The following is a 12,326-nucleotide window of genomic DNA, read 5'->3' on the forward strand; positions in this document are numbered from 1 at the left end:
GATTTAAATGTAAGACCTAAAACCATAAATACCCTAGTAGAAACCCTAGGCAATACCATTCAGGACACAGGCTTGGGCAAAGACTGCATAACTAAAACACCAAAAGTAGTGGCAACAAAAGCCAAAGTTGACAAATGGGATCTAATTAAGGAGCTTCTGCACAGCAAAAGAAACTATTACCAGAGTGAACAGCAACCTACAGAACAGGAGAAAGTTTTTTGCAATCTATACATCTGACAAAGGGCAAATATCCAGAATCTACAAGGAACTTACACAAAGAAGAAAAAATCAAACAACCCCATCAAAAAGTGGGTGAAGGAAATGAACAGGCACTTTTCAAAAGAAGACATTTATGCAGTCAACAAACATATGGGAAAAAAGCTCATCATCACTGGTCATTAGAGAAATGCAAATCAAAACTACAATATGATACCATCTCAGGCCAGTTAGAATGGTGATCATTAAAAAGTCAGGAAACAATAGATGCTGGAGAGGATGTGGAGAAATAGCAGTGCTTTTACACTGTTGGTCGGAGTGTAAATTAGTTCAAGCATTTGGAAGACAGTGTGGCAATTCCTCAAGAATCTAGAACCAGAAATACCATTTGACTCAGCAATCCCATTACTGGGTTTATACCCAAAGGATTATAAATCATTCTACTATAAAGACACATGCACACGTATGTTTATTGCAGCACTGTTCACAATAGCAAAGACTTAGAACCAATCCAGATGCCCATCAATGATAGACTGGATTAAAAAAAAATATGGTACATATATTACCATGGAATACTATGCAGCCACAAAAAGGATGAGTTCATGTCCTTTGCAGGGACATGGATGAAGCTGGAAACCATCATTCTCAGCGGACTAACATAGGAACAGAAAAACAAATACCACATGTTTTCATTCATAAGTAGGAGTTGAACAATGAGAAAACATGGACACAAGGAGGGGAACATCACACATTGGGGCCTGTCGGTGGGGGCAGGAGGCTAGGAGAGGGATAGCATTAGGAGAAGTATCTAATGTAGATGACTGATGGGTGCTGCAAACCATCATAGTACATGTACACCTATGTAACAAACCTGCACGTTCTGCACATGTATCCCAGAAATTAAAGTATAATAAAAAAATTTCTAGAAACAAATGAAAATGGAAAAAAAAAACACACCAAAATCTATGAGATTATGGCAAAAGCAGTACCAAGAGGGAAGTTTATTGCAATAAATGCCTATATCAAAAAAGTTGAAAGGCCTGAATAATAAACACCCTAATGGTGTGCCTTAAGGAACGATAAATGCAAGAACAAGCCAAGCCCTAAATTAGTAGAAGGAAAGAAATAATGAATATCAGAGAAGAAATAAATGAAATTCAGCTAAAAAACAAAACAGAAGATCAACAAAACAAAAAGTTTTCTACAAAAGGTAAACAAAATTAATAAACCTTTAGCTAGACCAAGAAAGAAAAAGAACACTTAAAAAATCAGAAATGAAAAAGAACATGTAATAACTGAGACCCCAGAAAAACAAGAATTTTTGAGACTATTCTGAACTATAATACATTGGAAAACCTAGAAGATTGGATAATTTCTTGAATGCATGCAACCTACAAAGATTGAATCATGAAGAAATAGAAAACCTCAACCTACTCAATAACAAGTGATGATATAGAAGCTGTAATAAAGTCTTCCATAAAAGAAACACCTACTACCTGATAAATTCACTGCTAAAGTCTACCAAACATTAAAAAAGAACTAATACCAATCCTACTCGAACCCTTTTAAAAAATTGAAAAGGAAGGAATACTTTCAAACTCATTCTACAAGACCAGCATTATCAGTCTGATAAAAAACAAGAGAAGGAAAAGAAAACTACAGGTTAACATCACTGATGAACATAGATACAAAAATCCTCAACAAAATACTAACAAACTAAATGTAACAACACATAAAAAAGAACAGTCGCCATTATCAAGTTGGATTCATCCCAGAGATGCAAGTATGGTTCAATATGTGCAGATCAATAAACATATTACACCATATGAATAGATTCAAGAACAAAAACCATGTGATTATTTTAATAGATGCCAAAAAGGCATTTGATAAAATTCAATATCCTTTATAATGGAAACTCTTATCAAAATGGGTAAGAAGGAACATATCTCAAGATAAGAAAGGCCATCTATGGCAAACCCATGACTAGCAGCATACTGAATGGGGAAAAATTGAAGGCCTTTCCTCTAAAGACTAGAACAAGACAAGAATGCCCACTTTTACTGCTGTTATTCAATATAATACTGGAAGTACTGGCCAGAGCAATTAGACAAGAGAAAGACATAACAGGCATCCAAATTGAAAAGGTAGGAGCAAAATGAGCCTTTTTTGCAGAAAACATGATCCTATACTTACGAAATCCCAAAAGTTCTACCAAAAAGCTGTTAAGAACTAACAAATGAATTCAGTTAAGTTGCAGAATACAAAATCAACATACAAAAATCAGTAGCATTTGTATATGTCAACAGTAAACAATCTGAAAAAGAAATCAAGAACACAATCCCATTACAATAGCTACAAAAAGTATAAAATACCTAGGAATCAGTCTAACCAAAGAAGTGAAAGATGTGTTCAAGGACAACTTAAATCTATGATGAAAGAAATAAAAGAGGACACATACAAAAAAGGAAATATATTCTATGCTCATAAATTGGAATCATTTATATTGTTAAAATGACAATACTACCCAAGACAATTTACATATTCAATGCAATCCCTATCAATATAACAAAACATTCTTAAAAACAAATCCTAAAATTTTTATGGAAATGCAAAACACCCTGAATAGCCAAAGCAATCCTGAACAAAAAGAACAAAGCTGGAGGCATCACACAATGTGACTTCAAATTTTATCACAAAGCTATAGTAACTGAAACAGCAAGGAGCTGGCATTAAAAACAGACACATAGACCAGTGTGACAGAATAGAGAATACAGATATAAATCCATGCATTTACATTCAACTCATATTCAACAAAAGCACCAAAAAGTAACAATGAGGAAATGACAATCTTTTAAATAAATGGTTCTGGGGGAAAGTGGATAACTATGTATAGGAGAATAATAATTGACTTCTATCACTCACCATGTACAAAAATCAAATAAAAATAGATTGAAGACTTGAATCTAAAACCTGAAACCATGAAACTACTAGAAGAAAGCATTGGAGGAATGCTCCAAGACATTGATTTGGGCAAATATTTATTGTGTAAGGCATCAAAAGCACAGGCAACCAAAGCAAAAATGGATAAATGGGATTACATCAATTTAAAAAGCTTCTGCACAGCAAAGTAAATATCAATAAAGTAAAGCTACAACCCACAGAATGGGAGAAAATATTTGCAATCAATCCATCTGACAAGGGATTAATAACCAGAACACATAAGAGCTCAAAAAACTTAACAGCAAAGAACAAATCAATAATTCAATTTTAAAATCTGCAATAGATCTGAACAGACATTTCTCAAAAGAAGACATGCAAATGACCAAGAAGTTTACAAAAAAAGCAAATGTTCAAAGGCACTAATAATGAGAGAAATCCAAACCAAAATCATAATGTGGTATCATTTTACCCCAGTTAAAATAGCTTATATAAAAAATATAGGCAATAACAGATGCTGGTAAGGATATGGAGAAAGAGGAACCTATGTACACTGTTGGTGGGAATGTAGATTACCATTATGTAAACAGTATGGAGGTTTCTTAAAAAATTATAAATAGAACTTCCATATGATCCAGCCATTCCACTTCTGGTATGTATCTAAAATAAAGGAAATCAATACATCAAAGAGATACCTGCACTCATATGTTTATTGCAACATTATTCATGATAGCCAAAATACGGAATCAACCTAAGTGCCCATTAGTGGATGAATGGATTAAGAAAATATGGTATATATACACAATGAAATATTATACAGCCATAAAAAGAATGAAATCCTGTTATTTGCAGTAATATGAATGGCACTGGAGACCATTACGTTAAGTAAAACAAGCCAGGCACAGAAAGACAAATATCACATGTCCTCACTTGTATGTGGGAGCTAAAAAAGTGGATCCCATGAAGACAGAGACTTGATTGGTGGTTACCAGGGTCTGGAAAGGGGAGTGGGGATGACAGACAGGAATGAAAGGAATAAAAAAGAATATAAATATATTTATTTCCACTAAACTGGACATTTAAAAATGGTAAAGATGGACTGGGCATGGTGGCTCAGGCCTGTCATCCCAGCACTTTGGGAGGCCAAGGTGGTTGGATCACCTGAGGTTGGGAGTTCAAGACCAGCCTGACCAACATGGAGAAATCCCGTCTCTACTAAAAAATACAAAATTAGCCGGACATGGTGGTATGTGTATGTAATCCCAGTTACTGGGGCGCTGAGGCAGGAGAATTGCTTGACCCCAGGAGGCAGAGGTTGCAGTGAGCTGAGATAGGGACATTGCACTCTAGCCTGGGTGACAGGAGTTAAACTCTGTCTCCAAAAAAAAAGAAAAGAAAAGAAAAGAAAGGTAAAGTTGGTAATATATATATATATATATATATATATATATATATATATATACATATATATATGTATTTATATCCATATATATCCATATATATGGATATTTTACCTCAATACAATTTTTAAAAAATAAGACAAAAACAATTCATGAAAGTACTATGAGAGCAATACATTAAAAATTTACATAAAAGATCCATTTTCTAGATAAATACAACTTCTCAAAATAACTTTTGAAGAAATAAAAACATGACTAGCTTTATAGCCATTAAAGAATTTAAGTAGTTTAAAATATAACCTCAAAAAATATTAAGCCCAGAGAGTTCTGGAGATAAGGTTTAATTATCCTTCCAGAATTATAAGAGACATTGCCTGTAAAAACTAATTCATAGTTTAGAGAAAGAGGGGATGCTCCCAAATTAATTTTATGAGACAAGAAAAACTTTGAGTTGAAAAGAATACTAAAAGAAGATAAAATTATAGGATAATTTTACTTATTTCCATGGATACAGATATCCTACATAAAATAACAAATTAAATCCAATAAAATACAAAACATGATGAAGTATTCATCCCAGGAATTTCAAGATGGTTTAACACTAGAGAGTCTATTAATGTAATTTACCATATTAACAGATTAAAGAGAAAAACTATATTACCAATTACTGAAAAGGTAAATGTCCATTCGAGACAAAACAAGTAGAAAACTGTTTCTACCAAAACAGGTAGAAAAGAATTTTCTTAAGTTGTTAAAGGTTATCTTCTCATAACCTACTGCAAACATCATATTAAGTAGTGACAACTTCAAAGCATTCTTTTGTAGTTAGTAACTTACTATAGTACTTCTAATTCAACATTGTGCTAAAGGTCCTAGATAGCACACTAAGAGAAATAAGGGAAATTTAAAATATGAGAATTGGAAAGAAATAATAGCCATATTTGCAGATAATAGTCTGTAGAGAAAATACAAAAAAAAAAAATTAGAAACCATTAGAATTAAGAGGGTTCAGCAAGGTTCCTAGATAAAAAGCAATATACAAAAATCAGAATTTATATACTCCAGCAACAAATAATTAGGAAAATACAAAAATACACTATTTAAAAAAGCAATTAAAACAACAATAAATCTAACCAAAGATGATTAAAATATGGAGAAAATTATAAATATTTATTCAAAGACATGAAATAAATGGAGTGATATGAATGTTTATGAATGGGAAGGTCAAATACTATAAAAATTAGGGGATACTGATTATTACTGTTTCCTTCTTGGTGGAGGTACCTCTGTGATGTGGCCTTCCTGGGGTCACCCTTCACTTTCTCTCTATTGGGAGAAGTGAAGGGATTTAACTCCCTTCCTAGGAAGACAGTGTTCTGGAAGAATGTGTTCTGCTCCCCAAGAGAAGCTCTCCTCTATGTGGAAAAAGCTCAGTGTAGTATTTTCTGTTTCTAGGTTATCATGATTGACTATTTCTGAGATCTGATAACATGCTTCTTTGACTTCTCACTAAGCTAAGCTGATATTTTTGCCTCTCTATTGTCATATTTCTCAATTTGTTTAGAAATTAGTTGAACAAGGGTGCTACTTATTGGGTCCCCTTAAAGATTCCATCAGGAAAGGTTGCAAATTTCTCCCCAAATTAATTTATAAATTGAATGCCATTCCCAATAAAATATCAACAAGATTCTCAAAGTAACTTGAGAATTTGGTTCCTAAAATTTATATAAAAGTGTAAAAGGCCAAGAATAGCCAAAGCTGTGAAGAGAAAAAGAAACAATAAGAAAAAGAAAGAGGTAAAAGAGGAAGAATTACAGATGCTTATTCTACCAGACATCAAGGCTTACTACAAAATGTTAATAATTAACACAGTATAATATTGACACAAGGGAGTGGAGGATCCAAGATGGCCAAATAGGAACAGCTCCAGAGTACAGTTCCCAGCAACAACAATGCAGAAGGTGAGTGCCCACCACATTTCCAAACAAATTTTCACTGCCCACAGACCAGGAGATTCCCAGGTTGAAAAGCGCCGCAAGTTTTCAGCATGGTAGTTTCAGCCAGTGCCAGGTTGGTGCACAGAAACTCACACAAATCTGGGCAGCCATTTCAACTGGCACCTGGAACACCTGGGAGACAGCCACCCATTAAACTGAAAGGGAGGGGGCAGAGACAGGGAGCCAGGCAATCTGGCTTGGCGGGTACCACCCCCACAAAACAAGCAATCTGAAATGCTCTGGATTGAGAGTTTCCCAGCAAGTACAGCTGGACCCAGGACAGGCCAGCTCAGTGGGCGGAAGGGCGACCACCACTACCGAGGCAGTCTGCCACTACCAAGGCAGTCCACCACTACTGAAGTAGTTCACACAGCAGCTCAGCAGAGCCTGCGGCAGGTCAGCAACACCTCTGCTGGCAGACTGTGACTAGACTACTCCATGCAGGGCAGGGCATCTATGAAAAAAGGCAGCAGCACAACAGGAACTTATAAATAAAGCCAACCTTCCTAGGACAGAGCACTTGGGAAAAGAGGTGGTTATGAGTTCTGCAGCAGCAGACTTAAAAGTACCTGCCCAGCATCTCTGCAGGGAAAAATGGAGCTCTCAGCACAGCACTTGAGCTCCTAGAAGGGACAGACTGTCCCCACAAGCAGCCCCCTGACCCCTGTATACACAAAGAGACATAAAGGAGAGCTCAGGCCAACATCTGGCAGGTACCCTTCTGGGATGAAGATAACAGAAGAAGAAACTGGCAGCAACCCTTACTGTTCTTCAGCCCCAACAGGTGATCCCCGGGCAAGCAAGGTCTGGAGTGGACCTCCAGCAGTCCTGCAGCAGAGGGGCATGACTGTTAGAAGGAAAATTAAGAAACAGAAGCAAATAACTTCATCATCAACAAAAATGATGTCCACTCAGAGACAACATCCAAAAGTCACCAACTACAAAGATCACAGGTAGATAAAGCCATTAAGATGGGAAGAAACCAGTGCAAAGAGAATGAAAACACCAAAAACCAGAATGCCTCTCCTTGAACAAAGATGGATGGAGAATGAATCTGAAGAATTGACAGAAACAGGCTTCAGAAAGTGGGTAATAACAAACTTCTCAGAGCTAAAAGAACATGTGTTAACCCAATGCAAATAAACTAAGAATCTAGAAAAAAGATTAGATGAGATGCTAACTCAAATAAACAGCTTAAAGAAGAATAAAAACGACTTGATGGAGCGAAAAACACATCATGAGAACTTCACAAAGCATACACAAGTTTCAATAGCTGAATTGACCAAGCAGAAGACAGGATATCAGAGACTGAAGATCAGCTCAATGAAATGAAACAAGAAGCCAAGAATAGAGAAAAAGGAGTGAAAAGAAATGAACAAAGCCTCCAAGAAATATGGGATTATGTGAAAAGACCTAATCTACATTTGATAGGTATACCCGAATGTGATGGAGAGAATGAATCCAAGCTGGAAAACAACTCTTCAGGATATTATCCAAGAGAACTTCCCCAACCTAGAATGAAGGCCAGGCCACCATTCAAGTCCAGGAAATACAGAGAACACCACAAAAATATTCCTCAGGAAGAGCAACCCCAAGGCACATAATTGTCAGGTTCACCAGGGTTGAAATAAAGGAAAATATGCTAAGGGCAGCCAGAGAGAAAGGTCAGGTTGCCCACAAAGGGAAGCCCATCAGTGTCACAGTGCATCTCTCCACAGAAACCCTACAAGCCAGAAGAGAGTGGGAGCTAATATTCAACATCCTTATAGAAAAGAACTTTCAACTTAGAATTTCATTTCCAGCCAAACTAAGCTTTATAAGTGAAGGAAAAAGAAAATCCTTAATGGACAAGCAATTGCTCAGAGATTTCGTCACCACCAGGCCTGCCTTACAAGAGCTCCTGAAAGAAGCACTAAACAAGGAAAGGAACAACCAGTACCAGCCACTCCAAAAATGTACCAAATGGTAAAGACCATTGACACAATGAAAAAAATGCATCAACTAATGGGCAAAACATCCAGCTAGCATCCAAATGGCAGGATCAAATTCACAAATAACAACAGTAACCTTAAATATAAGTGGGCTAAATGCCCCAATCAAAAGACACAGTCTGGCAAATCGGATAAAAAGTCAAGACCCATTGGTGTGCTGTATTCAGGAAACCCATCTCATGTGCTAGGACACAGATAGGCTCAAAATAAAGGGGTGGAGGAAGATTTATCAAGCAAATGGAGAGCAAAAAAAAAGCAGGAGTTGCAATCCGAGTCTCTTATAAAATGGACTTTAAACCAACAAAGTTCAAAAGAGTCAAAGAAGGGTATTACATAATGGTAAAATGATCAATGCATCAAGAAAAGCTAACAATCCTAAATATATATGCATGCAATACAGGAGCACCCAGACACATAATGCAAATTCCTAATGACCTACAAAGAGACTTAGACTCCCACAGAATAATAGTGGGAAACTTTAACACTCCACTGTCAATATTAGACAGATCAACGAGACAGAAAATTAACAAGGATATCCAGGACTTGAACTCAGATCTGGAACAAATGGACCTAATAGATATCTACAGAAATCTTCACCCCAAATCCACAGAATATACATTCTTCTCTGCACTGCATGGCACCTACTCTAAAATTGACCACATAATTGGAAGTAAATCACTCCTCGGCAAATGTAGAAGAATGGAAATCATAACAAACAGTCTCTCAGACCACAGGGCAATCAAATTAGAACTCAGAATTAAGAAACTGACTCAGAACTGCACAGCTTCTTGGAAACTGAACAACTGGCTCCTGAATGTCGACTGGATAAACAATGAAATGAAGGTAGAAATAAAGATGTGCTTTGAAACCAACAAGAATGAAGACACAATGTACCAGAATCTCTGGGACACATTTAAAGCAGTGTCTAGAGGGAAATGTATAGCAATAAATGCCCACATCAAAAGCAAGGAAAGATCTAAAATTGACACCCTATCATCAAAATTGAAAGAGCTAGAGGAACAAGATAAAAAAAAAAAAAAACTCAAAAGCTAGCAGAAGACAAGAAATAACAAAGATCAGAGTAAAACTGAAGGAGACAGAGACACAAAAAAACCCTTCAAAAAATCAATAAATCCAGGAGCTTGTTTTTTAAAAAGATCAACAAAAAAGACTGCTAGCAAGATTAATAAAAAAGAAAAGGGAGAAGAATCAAATAGATGCAATAAAAACAATAAAGGGGATTATCACCACTGACTCCACAGAAATACAAACTACAATCAGAGATTACTACAAACAACTCTATGCACATAAACCAGTAAACCTGGAAGAAATGGATACATTCCTGGACACTTGCACCCTTCCAAACCTAAACCAGGAAGAAGTTGAAACTTTGAATTGATCAAAAACAAGAGCTGAAGTTGAGGCAGCAATTAATAGCCTAGCAACCAAGAGAAGTCCAGATCCAGACCAGTTCACAGTTGAATTCTACCAGATGTACAAAGAGGAGCTGGTACCATTCCTTCTGAAATTATTCCAAAACAATACAAAAAGGGAATCCTTCCTAAATCATTTTTTTTTTTTTGAGATGGAGTTTCGCTCTTGTTCCCCAGGCCAGAGTGCAATGGCACGATCTTGGCTCACCGCAAACTCTGCCTCCTGGGTTCAAGCAATTCTCCTGCCTCAGCCTCCCGAGTGGCTGGGACTACAGGTGTATGCCACCATGCCCAACTAATTTTTGTATTTTTTAGTAGAGACAGGGTTTCACCATGTTGACCAGGATGGTCTCGATCTCTTGACCTCGTGATCCACTCGCCTCGGCTTCCCAAAGTGCTGAGAGTATAGGGGTGAGCCACTACACCCAGCACCCGAAGTCATTTTATGAGACCAACATCATCCTGATACCAAAACCTGGCAGAGACTCCACAAAAAAAGAAAACTTCAGACCAATACCCATGATGAACATAGATGCAAAAATCTTTAATAAACTACCAGAGAACCAGTGCAACAGCACATCAAAAAGCTTATGCATCATGATCAAGTAGGCTTCACTCCAGGAAAGCAAGGCTGGTTCAACATATGCAAATCTATAAACGTAACCCACCACATAAACAGAACCAAAGACAAAAACCACATGATTATCTCAAGAGATGCAGAGAAGGCCTTCAACAAAATTCAACAGCCCTTTACGCTAAAAACTCTCAATAAACTAGGTATCGAAGGAACCTCAAAACAATAAAAGCTATTTACGACAAACCTGCAGCCAGTATCATACTGAATGGACAAAAACTGGAAGCATTCCCTTTGAAATCCGGCACTAGACAAGGATGCCCTGTCTCACCACTCCTATTCAATATAGTATTGGAAGTTCTAGCCAGAGCAATTAGGCAAGAAAAAAAAAAGTGTATTCAATCAGGAAAGGAGGAAGTCAAATTGTCTCTATTTGCAGATGACATGATTGTATATTTAGAAGACCCTATCATCTCAGTCCAAAATCTCCTTAAACTGATAAGCAACTTCAGCAAAGTCTCAGGATACAAAATCAATGTGCAGAAATCACAAGCATTTCTATACACCAATAACAGCCTAACAGAAAGCCAAATCATGAGCAAACTCCCATTCAAAATTGCTACAAAGAGAATAAAATACCTAGGAATACAACTAACAAAGGATGTGAAGGACCTCTTCAAGAAGAACTATAAACCACTGCTCAAGGAAATAAGAGAAGACACAAACAGATGGAAAAACATTCTATGCTCATGGTTAGGAAGAATCAATACTGTGAAAATGGCCATACTGCCCAAAGTAATTTATAGATTCAATGCTATCCCCATCAAGCTACCAATGACCTTCTTCACAGAACTGGAAAAAAACACTTTAAACTTCGTATGGAACCAAAAAAGGGCCTGCATACCGAAGGCAATCCTAAGCAAAAAGAATAAAGCTGGAGGCATCATGCTACCAGATTTCAAACTGTACTACAAGGCTACAGTAATCAAAACAGCATGGTACTGGTACCAAACAGAGATATAGACCAATGAAACAGAACAGAGACCGTGGAGGCAATGCCACACTTCTACAACTATATGATCTTTGACAAATCTGACAAATACAAACAATGGGGAAAGGATTCCCCATTTAATAAACAGTGTTGGGAAAACTGGCTAGCAGTGTGCAGGAAGCAGAAACTGGACCCCTTCCTGACACTTTACATGAAAATTAAGTCCAGATGGAATAAAGACTTAAACATAAGACCTAACACCATAAAAACCCTAGAAGAAAACGTAGGCAAAACCATTCAGGACATAGGCATAGGCCAGGACTTCATGACTAAAACACCAAAAGCATGGGCAACGAAAGCCAAAATAGACAAATGGGACCTAATTAAACTCCAGAGCTTCTGTACAGCAAAAGAAACAATGATTAGAGTTAACTGGCAACCAACAGAATGGGAAAAAAATTTTTGCAATCTACCCATCTGACAAAGGGCTAACATCAAGAATCTATAAAGAATTAAAACAGATTTACAAGAAAAAAACAAACAAATCCATCCAAAAGTGGGCAAAAGATATGAACAACCACTTTTCAAAAGAAGACTTATATGAGGCCAACAAACATTAAAAAAATGCTCATCATCACTGATTATTAGAGATATGAAAATCAAAACCATACTGAGATAGCACCTCATGCCAGTTAGAATGGCGATCATTAAAAAATATGGAGACAACAGATGCTGGAGAGGACATGGAGAAATAGGAACACTTTTATACTGTTGGTGGGAGTGTAAA

At 36.8% G+C, this 12,326-nt stretch overlaps 1 protein-coding gene across 1 annotated transcript in view; it reads right to left on the reverse strand.

Annotated features, from left to right (window-relative positions):
- Positions 1-12,326, reverse strand: part of LRRC9 (leucine rich repeat containing 9) — a 134,825-nt gene that overhangs the window by 26,230 nt on the left and 96,269 nt on the right. The gene's annotated exons all lie outside the window — the stretch shown is intronic.

Source organism: Saimiri boliviensis, chromosome 2, assembly GCF_048565385.1.
Source record: "Saimiri boliviensis isolate mSaiBol1 chromosome 2, mSaiBol1.pri, whole genome shotgun sequence".
NCBI classification, from domain to species: Eukaryota; Metazoa; Chordata; class Mammalia; order Primates; family Cebidae; genus Saimiri; species Saimiri boliviensis.